This window comes from Herpailurus yagouaroundi, unplaced genomic scaffold, assembly GCF_014898765.1.
Source record: "Herpailurus yagouaroundi ecotype Mexico unplaced genomic scaffold, PumYag 187, whole genome shotgun sequence".
In the NCBI taxonomy this organism is placed as follows: Eukaryota; Metazoa; Chordata; class Mammalia; order Carnivora; family Felidae; genus Herpailurus; species Herpailurus yagouaroundi.
Window position 1 is genome coordinate 34,172,902 of NW_024412418.1, and position 20,901 is coordinate 34,193,802.

The window sequence follows — 20,901 nt, forward strand, 5'->3', positions numbered from 1 at the left end:
TGCAGACAAATTTGAAAGGACAATATGATATGTGAAGATACGTATGGTTTTGTTAGGTAGTGAAGTCACTGTTTGCTGAGGTAGTCTAAAACAAGATGACCTGTTGTCAGAGGTATTTTAGGGGGTTAGCCGGATGGCCATGTACCTCCGGCCCTTTTCAGTCCTCGGGACTCTGAGACTGTGATTCAGAGGAGTTCAGGAGGAGCTGTCCCTGATTCTATCTCTGTCCCGGGGGCGTCCTCAGCACCTGACTGGATCTGGGTGTGGTGGAGAGAGCCTCAGCTGTCTCTTGAGTAAATGAGAAGTGCTCTCTGTGCTGGGTGTGCCTCAGTGCCCCCCCAGAGCCCTTGAGGGTCCCAGGCGTAGAGGTTTACACTCCCTGCAAAGGGATCTTTCTCTTGCTCGACTAAGGGAATGGTCTCAGACTTCTCTCCCCTTCTCCAAATGGGGTGGGATCTTGTATCACGTGTTCTTAGCAGAACCAGAATTTGCTGCAGGGTCCTGTGAGGACGGAGACCAGAAGCCCAGGTGCAGGGCAGGATTTCTGGGCATTCTGTTTGTCTGACCCCTCAGCGAGGCAGAGCTGCTCCCGGGGCGTTAGAGAACAATGTCCAAGTGCTGAGTTCCATCCAAGCCTCATTCAGCCCCCTCCCCTCAACCATCACAGCACAGAGGTTTAGGGAAAGGCAAAGGGCATAGCTGAACCAGATGAGGGGCTAAAAAGGCAGAGGTAAAATGCCCAGTGCTACTGGAACCCTTTGTAGTCATGCTGAGAGTTGCTCCCTAAAGACACCATATGAACAACTGGGGTACATTCTTGGGGGTTCTGCCAGCGAGGGCAGGACCAAGGATGAGAGAACCTACACTCACCAGGTGGGGACATCCCTCACCATCTGCCCAAGCCTTGTGCCAGAAGGAACAGGCCAAAACAGGGGAAGCAAGAAAAGAGTTGGAGGTTGGGCATTGGGGGTGGTGTGGTGGAGAAAGAGAGCTTAGGCCGAGATGGAGATTGCAAGGATCAGCAAGAGGAACTAGTCAGAGAGAGTGGAGAGAAAGAAAGAGACAAAAATGAGATTTCCGTCTCAAATCTCAAGTGCTATGTTCCCTCTACTTCCCTTGTCCTAATGGAGGTGAGCTCTGAGGCTGAGCATCCATCTTTTGATGTATGTGTTTGACATTTTTTCAGTTGCATGTACAAGATAGGTGCTGTCTGTATTCTAGAACGAAGTCCCTGTCCTCAAAGAGCCGGGTGTTCAGTGGTGCCTGAACCTGCCAGACCATAGTGGGGATTTTATACTCAACTTGTCAAAGCCAGAGGTGGCTGGCATCTGGGAGCAGGGATCAGGACCAGCTGGGGATCAGGAGCAGGACTGCAGTAACTGGAGAGGACGCTGACAAACTCCTTAGAGGAGCTGGTCTCCTCCTTAGAGGAAACTAGGGAGTGGAGAGGCCACCAGAACCTGGGAGCAAACAGGCCAGACTGGTACTGATAACATCTAGCAAAAAGGCCTAGCTCAAAACCTGAGTTTTGTGGAGGGGGCCTTGGCTGTGGGAGGCGTGAGGGGGGAGCCCAGAATCTGGGTGGTAACACAGAGCACCTCCCAGGTCAGCCAGTGGAGAGGCCAGTCGGGAAAAACAGTGGAGTCCCGAACTCAGTGCCGGAGAAGTGACTCACAGACGAGGCCGATAAACAGGGTGAATCAACACTAAGCCCCATTGGACTAGGTTCTGAAGATGCTTAAGGACTTCCTGTCTTCCTGGTCAGATTTGGCTTGGGGCTGGGGCTGGGGCAGGGCCAGGCCAGCAGGTGGGAGCAGGCTGAGCCCTAACTGTGACTCACTTCGGCCTTTTCCTCTCTTAGCCAGGAAACTGGACACATACGTTGTCGGCTGCTGTTCGTAGGGAGATTGACATTTCCTTGTGCTTGTCCTCACACCCAGACAGGGATAAAAGGGACAGCCTCTGCCTTGGAAGAGTCACGAGCTCATGGCTTGCACAGGACTCTTAAACAGCCAATTGCTATCCACCGTGGCAAGGGCCCTAGATGGATCTGGCTGGATTTGCTCACACAGAGGGAGAGGCACGTAAATCTGCAGTGGAGTAGATACCTGACCAATGCTCATTGAACAAATTAACAATTTATTATTAGTATCACTACTATCATCTTTATTTAGTTATTTGTATTTTGATTTTTTTGGTGGAGGGAAGAATGGATTAAGAAGGGCATCATAAAATAGGAGAAATTTGATCCTTGCCTTAAATGATGAGTTGGTGAAGAAGATGGGTCCAAGCAGAGGTCCTAACACAGGGGGCTTGGGAAGCAGGGAGTCATTCAGTGTGGTTGGAGGGAGATGAGGCTTAAAGAAGGAGAGTGACGGCAGATGGAGCAAAATCCTGAAGACCGTATTAGTCAGCTTTGACCAGGTAACAAACAAGCACATAAAAAATGAGCACTGGTTTCGTGCACATGTATTTTCAGGTCGCTGGGTTGGCCCTGCTTCAGGCTTGGGGGGAAGCTCAGGTGTGCTTCCACATATCTCCCTGTGGGTCCGTGCCAGAGGGTAGCAGCTCTTGAGAGCGCATTCACGGGGAAGGTCAGAAGTTTTCAGAGGAGCAAGTAGAAACACAGGATGCTTCTCAAAACCTAGGCTCGGGAACTGGAAACTGTCACTTTTACCAAGGCAGGTCATGTGGCCATGCCCCAAGAGAATGAGGAAAATAGGTGGGGTGAGGATAATGAGTTAATAGTTGGTGAACAGTCCTCTAACCTGCCATATAATATAATGTAATTTTGTGTTGATTTGGGAGAAAATGGGGGGGCTGTTGCTAGTCCTTTTTTCAGATAGGATAATTTTAATAGGAGTGTCCAGGAACACTTGCCATAATGCACAGGGACACTTTGTTTGTGCGTGGATGTAGTTAAGACACTCTACTTTGTTTACATATCAGAGTTTCTGCAGGGCAGGGGCTGCGATTCACTTATCTCTCTAACCTCAGCACCCAGTGTGGCACCCAGCACAGAGTAAGTGCTCATAGTATTTGCTGAATAGACAAATGGTCTCTCCCTGTCATCAATGTGTGGTTAAAATTTAATAGGAAATGCACATTTCTCTGCCCCCATTGACAGTTCAAGGTAAGGGTGGGATGGTGAGTGAAGAGCAGGTATGACCCGCTCAGAGGTGGGAAGAAAATTGCTAAGCAGGGAAATCAACAATGGCAGGAGGTGGGTGGCCCAAACCCCAGCTGCTATAGTCAAAGGACTGTTTGATAATGACAGCCAAGAAGGTCTTCTAAATAATGGACTTCTTCCAAGTAACTGTCAACTTGAAAGATACAGATTTCTAATGATAATGGCTAACATATATTGAATGCCTCTTATGTGCCTGACGCAATCTTAATACATTTTCTATTTCATTTGATTCGGTCCTCCCTTGGACCACAGTTATTAATAGGGGGCATCACTGAAGGTAACAATAGTTTGTTCATATCGTGCTGGAGTTGCATTTTCACATGCCGAGTCCATGGCAAATGAGGACAAAAATGCCATGTAAATACAACTGAGTGGTGTAAGCACAGCTGATAAAGTCAGCAAATAATGAAGGCAAAGTAAGGTTGAGCAAGTGCAGATGAAAGACTGAGAACGCACTGCAAATACTTCAGCTCTCAAACAAAAACACAACCAGGTCGGTGGACAGCAGACGGCAAAGATTCTGTCTCAGTCACTTTTTATTCAGAAGTCCATCCATGTTCCAGCAAGGAGACACGTGGGTCCCACGACCCCCCCCCCACCCCCCGCAGCTGCACTATGTCTGATCTTCAGACCCTGGAGGGCAGTGATGTGGTTGTCTAATTCTGATGCCCCACAGCATAGTACTGTAATGGATACATAGTGCATGTCTAGGATCTGAACTCTGGGCCTTCATGGGACCCAGAGGCTTAAGAGAATCCATAAACCTCTGAACTAAGTTTCTGCAGACAATGTAGACAGCCTCTTCCTGGCCCCTGTGGTAGACATCTCAGTGATAGAAGCACCTACCACCATAAGGAGGCTTAGGTTAACTACTCTTCTGTTCTCTCTTTCAATATCAGAACACAGTGTTTCCTCCAGCCCTGTCCCTGCTCCTCACTTCCGGCCCCAGGAAGCAGCCAGATGACAAGAGGCCACTGGGTAAACGTCTCTTGTTCTCTGAAGAATGTTAGACTGTGAGGATGTACCTCTGAGGTTGTGGGAGGACGAAATGAAGAAGTACAATGGCTGGACAGCATAAGCACTCAGTCCATCGCCGGAAAGGGTATGTGTTTCTCCTAATTATCAGGAATACAAAAAATGATACAAAGTATTTTTAAACCGTTCTCCTTAAGTTTTCTTCCAGTTCATCTACCAAGTTCACCTTGAGTGGACCCTTCCCCCTTCCCCTTTGTCTCTCTTCCTCCTTCTTTATCATCCTGTCTCAGAAGGGTCTGGGCTTTATCTACTGTGCTCCAATCTGCAAGTTTTCTGTTCTGAGCTGTTCCCTCTTCAGTCTAAGTTGGAAAAGCCTACTTATTTTTAAATGAGAACACCGAGGGGATCTATTAGACTATACCAGGTAGCTCATACTTTGAATGAGGAAAATGAAGGGCAAGCAGGCTCAAGCAGGAAGCAAGAGAGGACTGGTACAGCCAAAGAACGGTTGGCTTAGAACCATGCTGGAGTCATTGTCTCAAAACAATGAAGTTGACTCTTCCCAACACTTCCGCCAGGTTGCAGCCTGGGGATGCTCCCTGCTGCCACTGGAGGTGATCTCTGAAGGCAAGCTCTTTTTCCTTTTTCATTTCCTACTTTTCGGAGAAGTTTCTATGAGGCTAAAAAACTTTTAAAATAGGGATCATCTGGTTAGCAATATCTTGATGTATTAAAATACGAAAAATACAGACACACCACAGAATCCAACTCTCTCCTAGAGGGAGTTGTGGGAGGTGGTAGGAAGCAGGAAAAAAGGGATGAAAAGAGTAGAGTACTTGGTTCTCCTCCTTGCATAAAGCATCTGTCACATAGCAGGGGGCCGATACCTAAATCTCTCTGTCTTTGCAGCCTCTGCTGAATGACTTCCCTGAGGGATATTTGCCCTGTGGGTTTTAAGCTTTGACCACACTGATCCTTCCTTGGCAGATGAGGCTGGTTGCATTAAGCAAGTTGAGGACAGCCTTGCATTTACGATGTCTTTGCTCCTTGGAGCTGAATATTAAGAAATACCACGGGGGGAGGAAATCAGGCTACACCAAAGAGAGCAAGATGGAAATTGCTCCCTGACTGTTGTGATGTTGAAGTTGCTGCAAAAGCCCAGTACCCCAGTCCCAGCATTGCCCCTGATTCCTTTTTCCATTCACTCACTACATGGATTTCAATATCTATGTGCAAGATACCCTGAAAAGTCCAGGAAAGGGAAATAAGATATATGGCCCTCTAGTGGGAGAGCCAAGGGGGTAAGTCATCCATGACTGTGGGAGTTATTACAGCAGAGGCAGCCCCAGAGCATGGTGCACGCACAAAGAAAAGGGTGTGTGATTTGGGACAGTCTTCAGAGAAGAGGTGCCATTGAGCCCAGTGTAAAAACAAATGTCCACATTCAATAGTGTGACAAAAGTATGAACTGTTTTCTGGTAGAAAGAAGGGCATTTAGAAGGGCATGGAGGAATGAAAATGTCATATTTGGGGAACTCTAAGAATTTCTATTTGGCTTAGGTGCATGGTTTCCACATTGGAGGCGTAACAGGGGATGAGACTTGAGAGAAAAACAGGCAGAGTCGCTCTCCAATGTGGGGCAAATCATGCACCACTTAGGACTTTGAGTAAGTTCATTTATATCATGAGACTAGAGTTTCTGTTCTCCCTAATTCATAGGGCTTAGCTTTAGAATTACAGAGGAGAACAGGAGGGGGAGTTCAAGGTCATCTAGTGTAGAGATTTTTGAGGTGTCTACGCAGCACTTCCACTGGGACGGGGGTCAGCTGCCTCAGGAAGGGGTCCTCAAGTTTGGCCACACAGGGAGAGACCCTATGTCCAGCTTTGGTCAGGGCAGCTGTGCTTTGCTTTGAGTATTGGGCTTCCAGCTATGAATCGAAGGGGAAAAGGTGAGGTTCTGCTGCTAGCAGGTGAAGTTCGAAAATCACTGGGCTAGTGCAAGCCTCCTACAAGGAAATTGACTTGTGGGATCCAGTGAGACAATCAGACTGGGTTTCACAGCACCAAAGCCACATTCCCACAAGGATTTTCTTAGGCAGGCTCCAGCCAACAAAATCTTCCACAACACTTAAAAGACAAAAGATCAAAGTGGAAAAACAAATGCTAATGCCCCCAGCCTGCTGCCCCCCTGCTGGGCCCAAGAGGTTCAAAGCTTACAGACCAGGGAGGGAAAGCCCAGCCCCTCCTATCACCTGGGCTCCCTGCTGCTTTTCTGACCAGCACCCCTGCCCCTCCTTCCACGTGGCTTTCCAGACCCACTTGGGTCTCCTGACACCCTTGGACAAGAGAGGGTCCCAGAGGACCCTGTCTCCTGAATGTCCCCCTACCACAGAGAGGTGTGTGCCTGGGGTTAACAGCGGTGGACCGATAACGCTTCCCTCTGTTCAAAACATGTTTACAAGGTGTAGGCAGAGAGAAAGCCTGACAGTACACACACTTGAAACTGCTGAAGAATTTTGTTAAGTGCTCTGTGTGTTTTTGGGCAACCCACTCCAGTTTTCTGGGTCTCGGCTTTCCGCTTTTGGAAATGAGCAGCTGGCGGAGTTATTTCCAAGGTCCTTATCGGCTGACGCATGCAGCTCAGCCCTGTTCTTTTCTCTTCTCTTAAGGCATTCTTTGCAGAGAGTTTTCCCACAAGGAAAGTGCTTCAGAGGGGAAAATATGTCAGGTATGTGTTCCCTGTGGTTATTTTAGGACAGTTTGGAGAAACAGGGATTGTGAAAGATGGAAAGGGGAAGAGGAAGAAGAAATCCCATGCCAAGTGTGGCGGGAATCCCCCGCTCCATTTCAAGAGTGGAAAGGACCCCTGTGTGGGCTCCGAGCCCCTTACAGAAACCATGGAAGCCCAGAGATGGCTTGATCTGTTCAGGGTCTTGATTTACCCAGGCTGCCCCTGGTAATGCCACTGGACCACCGTGAAATTCGAGTTGCGATGCATCTCAAGATTAAGTGGCAATGAGTACAGAGTGAAAATTAGTGAGAGGCCACCATCTATGTGCCTTGTGCTTTTGTAATTCCTGCTTTGACCGTTCTTTTAATGCTCATAAAAATCCAGGCCAGCCACTTTTACGCTGTTATTTTAAAAAGCCTCCTCCAGGCAGGGCTGATGTATACTGGTCCGCACAGATAATGCCAAATGGGTTGTTTACATCTGATTTTTGATCTGATGATCAGTGCAATTCTGTGCCATACCAGATGATTACATATTTTGAATCCCTCCCAAACCTCCTTGAGCAGGAGAGTAGCAGACAGAAACCCTCAGGAAGACTTCTCTTACTACTCTAAAACTTACTTACCGCCTACTTCGTGTCAGATCTTTCCAGATGACTGTAGTTCCTAGACATCAGGTCCTCTACAGCATGGTGCTGTCAGGAAGGAACTATGATTCCCCTGTATTATCAAATCCTAGAAAGGGCTCAGTTAGAAAAAAAGGCTATAGAACTAGCCCTGACCAAATCCCAAAGTTCCTTCTGCTGGACTAATTCCCTCTCCCCGCTGACTTCTGGGCGGAGCCCACGTGGGCTGTATTCCACAAATTGTTTGCAAGTCCCTGAAAGGGAAGGGACTGGCAACAGCAGGGAACCAAGTCCTCCTAACCTTGGTTTATCCCTTTAAAAAAATTTTTTCTTAAATGTTTTATTTATTTTTGAGAGACAGAGACAGAGTGCAAGCAGGGGAGAGGCAGAGAACAGGGGAGACAGAATCCAAGGAGGCTCCAGGCTCTGAGCTGTCGGCACAGAGCCTGACACGGGGCTCGAACCCATGAACCGTCAGATCATGACCTGAGCTGAAGTCAGATGCTCAACTAACTGAGCCACAAGGGCTCCCCTATCTTTTCTTTACTCATCTTTAGGGGAAGAGGTTACCTTCCCTTTGAAGTTTTGTTTTCAGATCTTTTTTTTTTTTTTTAGAATTTCCTCCAATCTCTTTTGTTGCCTCTACCGCTATTTGTACGTCAGCCGTTACCGTCCCCATAACCTTCTCTATATTACTCTCTTTAAAATGTCTGCTCCAGGGGCGCCTGGGTGGCTCGGTCGGTTAAGCATCCGACTTCGGCTCAGGTCATGATCTCGCAGTCTGTGAGTTCGAGCCCCGCGTCGGGCTCTGTGCTGACAGCTCAGAGCCTGGAGCCTGTTTCTGATTCTGTGTCTCCCTCTCTCTCTGCCCCTCCCCTGTTCACGCTCTGTCTCTCTCTGTCTCAAAAATAAATAAACGTTAAAAAAAATTAAAAAAAAAAATGTCTGCTCCAACCAGACTGGATCTCCTCTAAGAAGGGACCAAGTCTTATTTGTCTCTGCCTTCCCAGTGCCTAAGAGTGCCTAGCACATAACAGGCTTTGTAAATACTTGTAAAATAAAAAACAGAATAACTGAATAATAATTAAAAAAAGAATAAATAAACAAGCCCATCCCCAGTCCCCGCTCCATGAAGGTATTACCAAGTTATGTTGCCTGCCTGGCTTCTGGTAGCATTTGTCTTCCAGATCCCTGTGGTAGGTGATAATTCATTAGAATTAGGATTAGCTGGAGTGTCAGAAAACTTTGAAATATTGCTGGCTTAATCATAATGAAAGTTTATTCCTTTCTCATGTGACATTTTGGAAGAAAAAGACAGGGTTTGCATAAGTGATCTATGGTGTGTTTCTATCTTACTATGCACTACCTTCATTGCCAAGGTCACTTTATGACCCAGGATGGTTACACTAGCTCCAGCCATCACATCTGTATTCCATCCTGCAGAAAGTAAGGAAGTATAATGAAGAGCCTAACACTTCCCTGTAAGGACACTGCTAAAAGTCATACATTCCATTTCTAGGTGAATCTCATTAGTTGAACCTGAGTCACGTGACCATGCCTTGCTGCCAAAGAGGTTGGGAAATGTGGCGTTTATTCAGCAGCCTCCTAGAACGTGGAGGGTTGTGTTAATAGAGAAGAACAGAGACTGAAAAACAACATACTATTTCTCTTGTAGGAACCACTTAAAGCTTCTTGGTTTTGTTTTTTAGGGTTTGGTTTTGTTTTGTTTTTTGCTTTTTTTTTTTGGTAAAGGAGTGACTGGGTCAAATCAGTAACTTAGACTGAAATGGCTCCTGGAAAGGAGAAGGGATTAGAGAAAGACTGGAGGCAGAGAAACTAGGAGGAGGTAGTTGTACAAATCCAAGCAGAGATGAGGGGGACATGAACTTAGTAGTAAGGAGATGGAAAGAAGGAGATGGATTTTGAAGCCATTTGGTGGTAAAGCAGGCGACGCCTGGTGACGTTGGCTGTAGAGTGAGGGGACGGGAGTTGAGAATTAGCTTCGGCTTCTGCCCTGGGGCCCTGGAAATAGGGCAGTCATATGCTGATTTGGAGAAATGCAGGCAAACCTCCGGTGAGCGCTGTTCTGCACACTGATTTTGACTTGAGACTCTTAAAGAGCTGGGCACCTCCCCAAAAGGAAACTTTAGGGGTCCCCAGAGCAATCGGTAGGGGATGGGCAGTTAATCCAGTTGGAATGAGTACAAGGGAGTAGAAAGCCCAGTCGGGGCGGGGGTTCACATCCCTGTCGTCTCCCTGGTACTGGAGTCACCGCCCAGTCAGTGGGCCCCCACTATCTTAGACGCTGCCAACCAATTCTCCCGAGTTCCAAGACAGAAGCGATTTCAAATTCCCTCTAATTAAAAGGAGCATATCAGTGTGTGCCTGGAGTCCCGCTGCTGCTGGAGAGGGGAAGGGGCTTCCCAAATCCACCGCCAAGCCTCCAGGCTGACTCCAGAGGGAGGGAGGAGCTGGGACGGCTGGGGAGGGGCAGCCACGTGCCAGCTGGCTGTGCCAAGTGTAGGAGCAGCACGCCTGGGGTTCTGCCATGTGTTTGTTTATTTGGTTTGGCTGCTGTAAAACATACACACACAGACTCACAGCCTCGGGGCCTGTGTACAGAGCCCACGTTCAGTTCTTAACTAAAATCAGGAACAGTGTGGGGGAAAAGGAAGCTCAAATAGGAAGATAACAGATAGCAGAGTTCATTCACTCACTCATTCATTCATTCATTCATTCAGCAAAAGGATGCCAGGTACTATGCAAGGCACTGGGGCAATGATAGAATTCAGTTCCCGAGAAACTCAGACAGTGAAGGGGAACAGAAACCAGGAAAGAGGCCATTTCAGCCCAAAGTGACAGGCACTTGATTCAGATTACAGCCCGCGTCTGGTCTGGTCATTTCCTGGATTAAGATCTGACCCGTGCTCCCTTGTGTCTAACCAGACTTTCACAGGCCCAGCAATCCCCCCCTCCGGCCCCTCACCCCTGGTTCAAGCTCATGGAAGTCGAAGCAGCTTCCCTCCCTCGGGTCTCCCCTCTGCAAGCTCATTCCCCCTGTTTGCAAGGTTCTTCTTGTTCTCTGCCACTTCTTACTTAGACTTAAAGGTCCAGTTGAATCCTCTGGGGCGGCCATCACAGACCATGCTCTGGGTCCTCACCGCATTTCTTTATGGCTGACTCTTCTCAACTCCTACTGCCATGGTTCACCTGTCCATTTCCCCCATGGCCTGTGAGCCACTCAAGCAGAGAAGAATCTTGTCCACATCTCTATTCTGGCAGTTAATCGATGCCTGGCACAGAAACACTCTTAATAAATGCCTGACCGAATGAATGGACATAATTTAATGCCACTGTGGATTGCCTCAAATGTGCCACAATTAAAATGCACTTGGATGCTGGAGTCAAACCCCAACTCCATCACCTCTGACTAGCCATGTCCCTTCTCCCAGCCTCAGTTCGCTATTCTTAAACTGAAGCCAATACTGTTCCATGAGTGTGACTTACGTGAGAAAGCTTTCTTTCATGTGTGGTCACCTTTATTTCTCTAACATTTGTGGAGATTTTATTTATTACATTTATTATAATCAGTCATCTGAGGGATGGATGCCTGGGTAGCTCAGTCGGTTAAGCGTCTGACTTTGGCTCAGGTCATAATCTTGTGGTTGGTGGATTCCAGCCCCATGTCAGGCATTGTGCTGACAGCTCAGTGCCTAGATCCTGCTTCGGATTCTGTGTCTCCCTCTCACTGTCTTTCCCCTACTCATGCTCTGCCTCTGTCTCTCTCTCTCTCTCTCTCTCTCTCTCTCTCTCTCTCTGTCTAAAATAAACAAAAATAAAAAATAAGAAAATAATAATCGTTAGAAGACAGAGCTCTAATCAGTGAGGGCTTTTAAGATGGGCACTGTGGGACGCCCCTGAGAGGCATGTCTCAAGAATTTTCTCCTGAGTTCAAATTCTTGAGATGTGCCCCTCAGGGGTGTCCTAGAGTGCCCATCTCTAGGGAACACCTCTGTTCGTCCATGCATTTTCTACGGGCGAGGCTGTCCTGACCGCTCCCACTCTGGACATCTCCTCTGACCACTGCTCTTGGCAGGCAACAGTGCACAGTAGTTAAGAACATGGACTCTGGAACCAGACAGCATGGGTTCAAATCCGTCTTCCCCTTGACTGGCTCCTTCTTTCTCTCCTGATCGGAGCACTCTCCCATTTCTGGACTTGGATGGAATGCCACACCACAGGCATGGAACCTGGTTTTCTCAAAGTACTGTTTTCAGACCAGGGCGTCAGAGAATCCAACCCTGAGCCACACTTTAGAGGGTTCTACTGTGGCCCACCCAGGCCAGTCCCCTTAAAGAGAAGGATTTGAGGAACTAAGGGGATGTGTCAGCCTAGAGTCCTCACCCTCTTCTGGTAGACTATGGTATGGGCATCTGGGACTCCATAATTCTAGCTTAAATGCCCCTGAGTCTGCTTTAAGGCCTACAGTGGCCTATACTCCCTGGGGGAACCCCACCTTCAGTGTGAACACCTCTAGGTCTGAAGGGTGGCCAAGAGGTGGCTGTTTGTAGAGGTTGTAAGCAGAGAGGAGTTCCCACACATAATGTAGGAGTGGGGAGAATTGGGGGAGGTCATAGTCTAGGGGGTCAGAGGTGAGCTCTACTATACCTAAGCAGGAGTGACATAGACTTCTGAGAATTCTAAATTCTAATGTGGCCTCTCAGGTCTTTACAAAGGTGTATGTGACAAGATAGAAACACTTTACTCATCCAGTTTGTTTTCTTCATGTCGAATATCAGATATTTAAGTGTATGGTATATGAGCTTCTCTATTAGTCAACTTGTGCTGCCTTGGCAAAATACCATGACTGGGTGGCTTAAGCAACAGAAATTTATTTTCTTGGGACACCTGGGCGGCTCAGTCGGTTGAGCATCTGACTTGGGCTCTGGTCATGTTCTCATGGTTTGTGAGTTCAAGTCCCATATCAGACTCACTGCTGTCAGCGTAGAGCCCGCTTCAGATCATCTGTCCTCTCTGTGCCCTTCCCCTGCTTGTACTCTCTCAAAAATAAATAAATATTTTTAAAAAAAGAAGTTTATTTTCTCACAGTTCTGGAGACTTAAACCCAAGAGTAAGATGTTGGCAGGACTGGTTTCTTCTGAGCAAGCCTGTCTGCTTGGCTTACAGGTGGCTGCCTTTTCACATGTGTGTGCACGTGTCCCTAGTGTCTTTTTGTGTCCAAATTTTCCCTTCTTCTAAGGACACCAGTCAGATTAGATTAGGACCCACCCTGAGGGCCTCATTTTAAGTTGACCATCTCTTTAAAGGACTATCTCCAAGTATAATCACTTTCTGAGATACTGGTAGTTAGGGTTTCAACATATGAATTTTGGAGGGACATCATTTAGCCCACATCAGCCATTCTAGAGTGCTACCTGTTTGTAGAGTGACCAATCTATCCAGGTTTGCTGGGACTTTCCTTGTTTTGACACTGATATTCCCACATCCCAGGATATCCCTCAGGACCAGGCAAACTGGGAAGACTCGGGATACTTTCTTGTCCAGAACGCTTACCTGAGTCTTTGGCAAAATATAAGGACTAGAAAGACCAGACAAACCCAACAGGTATCCAGAAGTGAACTTTGACATCCATTTACTTCCTCAATCCTCACTTCAGCCTTGTGAGGTAGGTGGGACAGGAAATAATATTACAGTTACACAGAGGGGGAAATAGGATCAGAAAGGTTCATTTTTTCCCTTGGTCCTATTTATCTTTCTCCTGGTTCTTTCATTACTGAGTACTTCCTAGGCCAAAAGCCAGGCAATCACAGTGTATGTTTCATGTCACCTGTGCCCAAGGGTCTGAGCGAGAGTTAAGTACCAGGATGTATCAGTGAGTGAGTACTGACGTATACCTACACTCATTTGAATTAAAGAAATTAAACAATCACACTTGCACTATGTGGGGAGAGGGGGGCCACACTCTGGGCCTTGTAGAGCAAATTCCTCCGACTGGAAAGAAGGGTGGGTGGGAGGGAAGCAGGGTTCCCTCATCAAACAGGCTGTGTTTGATGATCTGCTCTGAAAGGCAAGGAGGAAGCCATTGATTAGTGAGCTTTGTTTGATGTGCTCAAGGATCAAAGGGACAAACACCATGTGCAAAGATGAAAGTTGACCCGGAAACCCTGCGTCCCAGCCACTGGGATGCCAGGCTGCTCTGGGCCCATGGGTCACAAAGGACTCTTGAAGAAATCATGGGCAAGATTGCAAGCCCACCTGTTCCTCAACTTGAACCCTGACCCTCTTCCCACCACTGTCTTTCAGAAGGGCTTCCTCTTGCCCCTTGGGCCCTCTCTGGAGTAACAGAAGCCCAGGGCTATAAGGGGGCCCAAGGTTACCGCTGCAGGGATGGAGGTTTACTTGTGAGCAAGTAAGTAATAGTGTGCAATGGACGCTATGGTGAGGCTGAACTTGGGGAAATGAGGGTCTACCGCCAAGAAATCATTAAACCTATCTGAGGGGGGGTAGGGGATGAGGCACAGAAGATGACCCAGCTGAGGTCTCAAGGAATAAAGTGGTATTTGGGATAGGTTTTGTTTTTCTTGTGGGAGGTGGAGAGGAGAAGCAATGTAAAAAGCCAAGGAGGTGATAGACCCCAGAGTACACTGGGGACCAGCCAGTATTAACTGAACAACTAACCTGTGCCAGGACCTAGATCATCTCAGGAATCCTAAAGGCATCCGAGCAGGTAGGCCCTAGGATTATTCCATTTCATAAGGGTGGAAAATGAGGCTCACAAAGGTTGAGTAACACGCCTAAGGACAGTTGGCATCTAGCAGAGTCAAGATTTGAACCCAGGCCTGCCTACTTGAAAACGTGGCTTCTTTCCAGTAGAGGCACGGTCATATCCATGTTTAAGTGTCCCTCTGGTCCTCATGTAGAGGGAAGAGCGGGAAGTAGGGACAGACAGATCAGATAGGATATTACTGAGTAGTGTTAGGCAGCCAGTAAAATCTCCCAGGCCACAATACGAGATGTGCAAAAAACCGAACTTTATTTTCTATGAACTTGAACCCAAATCCACTCTTGGCAGAAGCTTAATCTTAGTTCAGATATTTTTCCCTCTCTTTCTGCTGTACAAGGCTGTATTAAGTTCTGTGTGGAGAAGAGTTTCTATAGCCTGAAGCTGTGGGGTGAGGACAGGATGGGGATGGGGGGACAGTGGCGGTGGCTCTCATCTGTTCATGCTGGAATCTGCTGGGACACCCAGGCTCTTACCCGGCACAAGCCTCATTCACACAGGTCATTGTGCAGACTTTGCATCTAGACAGCAGGTGCTTTTGGTCCATAGCATTCAGACTATTCTGGAGGTTCATTGGGTCTGGAATAGGCCTTATGTCTAATTTCCTAAGCAGTTTTACCAACCATTCTGTTCCCATCAGGTGCGTCACCGAACTCTGGATGCTGCCATCTTGTCAGGCTAGAGATGGGAAGTGAGGCACAGGCCCTGCTTGCTCTCAGATCCAGCACTGAAGGGGAGAGCAATCACCTCCTCCACACCCTGGGCTCAGCTGGGCAGGTAGGACACGGGGACCCCTCTCAGAGACCAACACAGACATCCACTTGGTTCATTTGCTCTCTGACTCTCTGCCTGTTCTCCCAACTCAGTTAAACCTTATCCTTGCAAAAAGCATTCTAATTTCTTGTTTAGGCTTGGGTTTGGCTGCTATCCCAATAATTAACTTACTGACTTCTCTGTGCGTTTCTACTATAACTCCCTTACTTTGAGGCAATGGATGTTCAGGCTTGATGTTCTAGTTTTGTTTTGTTTGTAATTTTTTAAATGTTTACTTACTTTTGAGAGAGTGCATGCATGTGCACAGGAGCGGGGAAAGGGCAAAGAGAGAGGAGAACAGAGGATCCCAAGCAGGCTCTGTGCTGACAGCAGAGAGCCTGATGTGGGGGTCAAACTCACAAACCTAACGGTAAGATCATGACCTGAGCTGAAGTCGGATGCCCAACTGACTGAGCCACCCAGGTGCCCCATTGGCGTTCTAGTTTTAATGAGGGGAAGACTGAGGGATGTGTAGGAATGCAAATGGGATCAAAAAATGCTGAGGTTAAAATTTCCGATTATTATTCTGTTAATACATACAAGATATTTGAGGTTCTGAATTATGACAGTGACATTGGGGAAAGCAGTGAGGGGTTGGCTTAGAGAGAATTTCAAGAGTCAGAAGCCAGATGTTTTGGTGACTGTTAGATGTGGAGGATGAGGGAGAGGGACGACTTCTGTGTCTCATTCAGTTGTTAATTCATCCCTCATGAGTCTTCTCAGAATGTTTGGAATCAGTCACCAGGAGCCAGGCCAGGCTCTGCTGGGCTACAGCATCCACAGCCAAATCAAGGGTACTGGGTTACTGAGGTCTTGCCCCATATTTGGTTTCCTTTTGTTATTTACTTAGCCTCCTCACTTTTTTGGAGATGAATAGACACTAAAGCCTGCTGCAAACCAAAGTGGCTCAGCCTAGGGTTCATTGCAAGCCCAGGATCCAGAGAACCCCAGTAATAGGGGTGGGGCACAAATTGACTCCCACCTAAGCCATTGCATGTTCAATTCTATAGTCAGGAATGGGCCTGATGAAGGCCCAGAAGAAGAAATGATGGCTCTAAGCATGGCGAGAAAGCTTTTATGGAAAAGATCCATTGTTAAAGGGGTGAGGTGGTAGAGATACTGACTTTGCTCAGAGGAATCTAGGTCCCCACATCTAGATCTCCATTGGAGTCCCAGAAGAACAAGTTCTAGGAGTAGGGGGAGGGGGGCGGGGGAGTGGCTTGCCATGGAGGCCAAGGGGGCAAATATGAGGGCACATCACAGATTATAAATACATAAATAATATGTTAAGTGGTGATAAGTGTGATGAAGAAATGTCAGTAAGAGAAGGGTGCAAAATATGGCAGGTGTGGGACAGTAACATTTAAAATGAAAGTTAGAAAAGGCACAGATAGCATTTTGGAGAGAATCAAATGAAGAGAAGGAAAAAGTCCCAGGAGTCCTTATTGAAGAGGGATCATCAAGTGCAAAGATCCTGTGGCAGCCCCAGGTTTGATGTGCTCAAGGTGCAGCAGGAAAGGCAGTGGGACTGGAAAGGAATGGACAAAAGAGGAGGAGGCAAAAGGTGAACTTGTAGAGCGGGAGGTCCAGGCCGTGGAAATCCTGAATGCACGGTAAGGACTTTGTATTTTTTATCTTTATTATTTTTTAGTAAGATGGGAAGCCGCTGGAGATTTTTGAATAAAGAAACTATATGATTAAACTACATTTTGACAGATTACCCTCATTACTGTGTGGAGGTCAGAAGTATGGTGACCAGTCTGGAAACGGCTCCAAATTGCAAATGGGAAAGGAGAAAGAGAAGGTGGCTTTTACCAGAGTGGTAGCCATGGAGGCAATGAGAGATGAAAAGTTTTGGGCTACGTTTTTAATCAATTTGCTGATATCTGGGTATGTGAGGGAAAGAGGAATACACAGGAACATCAGAGTACTGAAGAAAGATGCTGCTATAGATCAAGTTCACTGGAAGATTCTGTGTCTCTGAGATTAGGGCACATGACGACATTTACTGGGGAGGGCTTTCAGGAGAAATGCCTGTGAGTGAGGGAAGGATGTTGGAGAGGGGAAGATGTTGCACCGTGATGCAGTTGCAACAGAGGCCTCAGCGGATCCCATGGAAAGTTCTGGAACTGAGATAACCCTTTATTGTCTCATTTGGGGCAAAGGAGCTAGACATGTATACCCTATGCCAATCCATTAAGAGCAGGGAGTCCCTTCCAAGATGTAATTGGATGCAGGCTGTCCCCAGGGAGGTGGCTTCCTTCTGCTGAAGGCAATTCCTGGAGACAGATTCTGCTGTGAGCCATCAGCAGCCAATATTCCAGGCAGCTGGGGAGGGGTGCCTGAGGGGAGACATGGGGAGGAACTGCACTGTCCCTATAGGTGCCCACTCCTGGTCTGGTGTGGGGAGGCTCAGGGGTATTTCTGGGAGGAGCTGATACATGGGCTGGTGCTAAAGGACCCCATGCTACTTTTCTTAGTCATGTGATTGTGACCATGAAAGAGAGGGTATTTGAACAAATCCCAGGCTTGGGCACCAAAACTGTTCTATTTACTCATTTATGAAATCTTTAACTAAATTCAAATCTGGTATCAGTTGCCTTTTAAACTAAAGTGTTTTTAGCTTCCAAAATTATAATAAATCTCTCTGATTCACATCTAGGCATATATATATGTATATAATTTATTAATTCAGAACACATATCTATTTGTTGAGGCAAAATTGATATTTCAACTGGTTCAAATTTCTGGCAACCAAGTATTCCTCATTGAACAGAAGTCTAACGTGCTGATATTTTTAATAGCTCTTAGGGGCAGGGAGGGCTTTCCAACAGCTGACATAAATCCTGTTTGCTACAATTTTGGACATTTCCTCTAGATTTTTCTACAGAGGAGTTGGAGAATGGCTGGCATCAGGATCTGTGTAATAAGCTATTTCTGCACTTAAAGCCTACTTATGAGGATGATTCTCACCTTTCTGGGAGTAAGACATCAGATTCAGGCCCTGGAAGCTGGCAGAATATATTATAAAGAGCGTGTGCTCCTGTATGAGTGAGCGTGCATATATGTGTGCTTATGTGCTTGCATTGTTAGGTATGTGTATGGCTCTGTGTGTGTGTGTGTGTGTGTGTGCGCACATGTGAGTGTGTTTGCAGGCAAGTATGATGAGTGGAAGGGAGCATGTTGTATGAGTATTTTTGCTTGTTTAGGTGTGTGTGTGAATCTGCATGTGGGGAGGTGTGTTTATAACACACGCATGTCCAGGTGGGTGATTCAGGTGTGTGTATATATTTAGGTGTGTGTATGTGTGTTTGCATGTAGGTATATATGAATGAGAGTGGACACGTGTGGGCATGTCAACAGTTCTCTAGGCTGCATGAGGTAATCCGATTCACGGTTCCACGGCAGGAATAGAAATGCCAAGGTCAGATTTCTTGCCTGCAGCAACTTTCCTCTAGTGATCCTGCTCCAAACATTTTCCTTAGGGGCCTCTCCAGTTCTTCCCTCTCTTCCCACCAGGGGTCGATGCCCAAAGGGGCCTCAGGCAGCTTCCTGGCCTTTGGAGCTGACTCTCTGATGTCTGCCCCAGGAGCCTTGGCTGTGGCAGTCCTGTCATGTTGGACCCTCTGCTGTCACTGCCAAAGTGACAATTGATGATCAGGACTGGAGCTGTCCAGAAACCCAACTTCTGCAGGGCCCTTTGATCTGCCCAGCCTTGGAGTGGAGCAGGGTCTGGCACAGGCGCCTTTGATGGGGCCTGGCCAATGAGGGGGCTGCAGGCTGGCCCAGCCTGTCCCCACAGCCTTTGATGCCCGCCCCACCCTGGAAGGGTCAGGCTGCAGAAGCAGGCAGGTTGAAGTCAGAGCCAGCCAAGCTACTCCCTATACTCTGGCTTCTGTGGAAAGTCACCGTCTGGGCACTTGGCCTGGTGATGCTCGAACCTCAGGATGCAGAAGCCAATTCTTAGAAACATTGCTTTCAACCACCCATTTATGGATTCAGCTAGTATTTATGGAGCACTTACAGAGTCGGCAGGGCAAAGCCATTACATGTACAGTTCTTCAAGCCAGAAAGCTTCAATTAAACTTGGCTAATTATTAGTTGTCCCGACTTGGGCGAGTTAAGTGAGTTGCATGTTCCCCTCTGTATCTCCATTTTCTCCTTTCTTATGGGGTTGTTGTAAGGACCACAGTGGGTAGTGCACGTAAGGTGCCTGACACCTATTAAGCCCTGACGTGTTGGCTGTTATCACTGCAAGGAGGCTGCATGGTTGAGTGGTGAAGATGCATCAGCTCTGGAGCTGTGTGATCTGGGTTCAAATCCCATGGCCCCATTCCATTCTAGTTAACTTACCTCGTAGGATTATTATGGAGATTAAATTGGTACAAGGGCCCGCCTGCACAGGGCCATGAAAGTCTTTGCTACCTGTGCAATAAATCTTCCATCTTCAATATTTTTGCCCCATCCCCACCCCTGAGAGATCATGTCCAGTCCTGTAGTTTTAACTACACTCCCTGTAGTTTTAACTGCACTCCCTGACTTCCAGGTCCCAAATTCTATCATCCACTCCTCTGTTTAAATTCTTTTGGTGGATTCCATTATCCCGAGAATAGTCTAAACCACTTGACATGGCATTCCAGGCTCCCTCCCACCTGTCCTCTGCTTATCTCCTCAGTATCCTAACTCCTCTTCCCGCCTCCCATGTGCCCACCCTCCAGACATACTGGGCTAATTACAGGCCATGGAAATGTAGGTTCTTCTGCACCTTTATGTGTTTGACGCTGTTGTCCTTTTGCCTAGAATACCATCTTCTGCACTGATGGCCTGTGAAAACCTTCTATTTCTTCAAGACTTAAATCTCAGACCCTTCCTATAAAAAGCTTTTAATCACTCACCACATAGTTCAGTTAGCCATTACTTCTTTCATGCTCCTCTCTAGACCTGGGACACGCATTTGTTCCTATGACATGGTAGGGTACCTACTGGTCCACTCCCCTCATAGACTGTGCAGTCTTTGAGTGAGATTCTGAGCTGTTCTCTCTGGATAACCAGCTCTGAAAACAGCACATGAACACATGAGCACATGAACACTTGCCCAATGGCTTAATTCAATCCCTCTGTCCTACATGTCAGGTCCACTGGCCTCCTGGGCATCTTCCCCTTAGAGTTGCTTGGTCCTCAAGCCATGATACTCTATGCCACGCTCCCTCAAGTTGCTGTTCCTTTCTTTTAATCTTTATTTATTTATTATTTTAAGAGAGACAGAATGAGTTGGGGGGGGCAGAGAAAGAGAGAGTGGTGGGGGAGAGAGAAAATCCCAAGCAGGCTCTGCACTATCAGCACAGAGCCCAACATGGGGCTCAAACTTATGAACCACAAGATCATGACCTGAGCCAAAATCAAGAGTCAGACACTTAGCCAGCTGAGACACCCAAGCACCCCAAGTTGCTCTTCGTTAATTAAGTAAGTGCCACCATCCATCTGCCCAATTATCCAATATGGAATCTGGAGGGTCATCCTTGAAGCCCTTGCTCATAGTCACTATATATACATCCCAAACCATCATGAGGACTTACTGAGTTGATCCCTTAAATGTTTCTCCTGTTTGTCCCCTCCACTCTTTTTGTATCTCCACTTCCATTCTGTGGATGATGCATAGGTAAATCTTACCACATTCCTCCAGAACTTAAAATTTTTTGCATAATTTCCAAGATCGCGTCCAGACTCCTTGGAATCACTCAGAGGGACCTGCATGATCTGATTCT

At 47.2% G+C, this 20,901-nt stretch overlaps 1 long non-coding RNA gene across 4 annotated transcripts in view; it reads left to right on the forward strand.

The window, feature by feature from the left end:
- Positions 1 to 20,901, forward strand: part of LOC121043728 (uncharacterized) — a 54,629-nt gene that overhangs the window by 2,158 nt on the left and 31,570 nt on the right. For 3 of the 4 annotated variants that reach the window (XR_005797005.1, XR_005797002.1, XR_005797004.1), the window contains exons 2-3: positions 4,090 to 4,292; positions 14,964 to 15,100. This is a non-coding gene — a long non-coding RNA (uncharacterized LOC121043728). Of the gene's footprint in view, positions 1 to 2,517; positions 3,023 to 4,089; positions 4,293 to 14,963; positions 15,101 to 20,901 lie in introns of those variants that run through there. The other variant, XR_005797003.1, reaches the window with a different exon arrangement.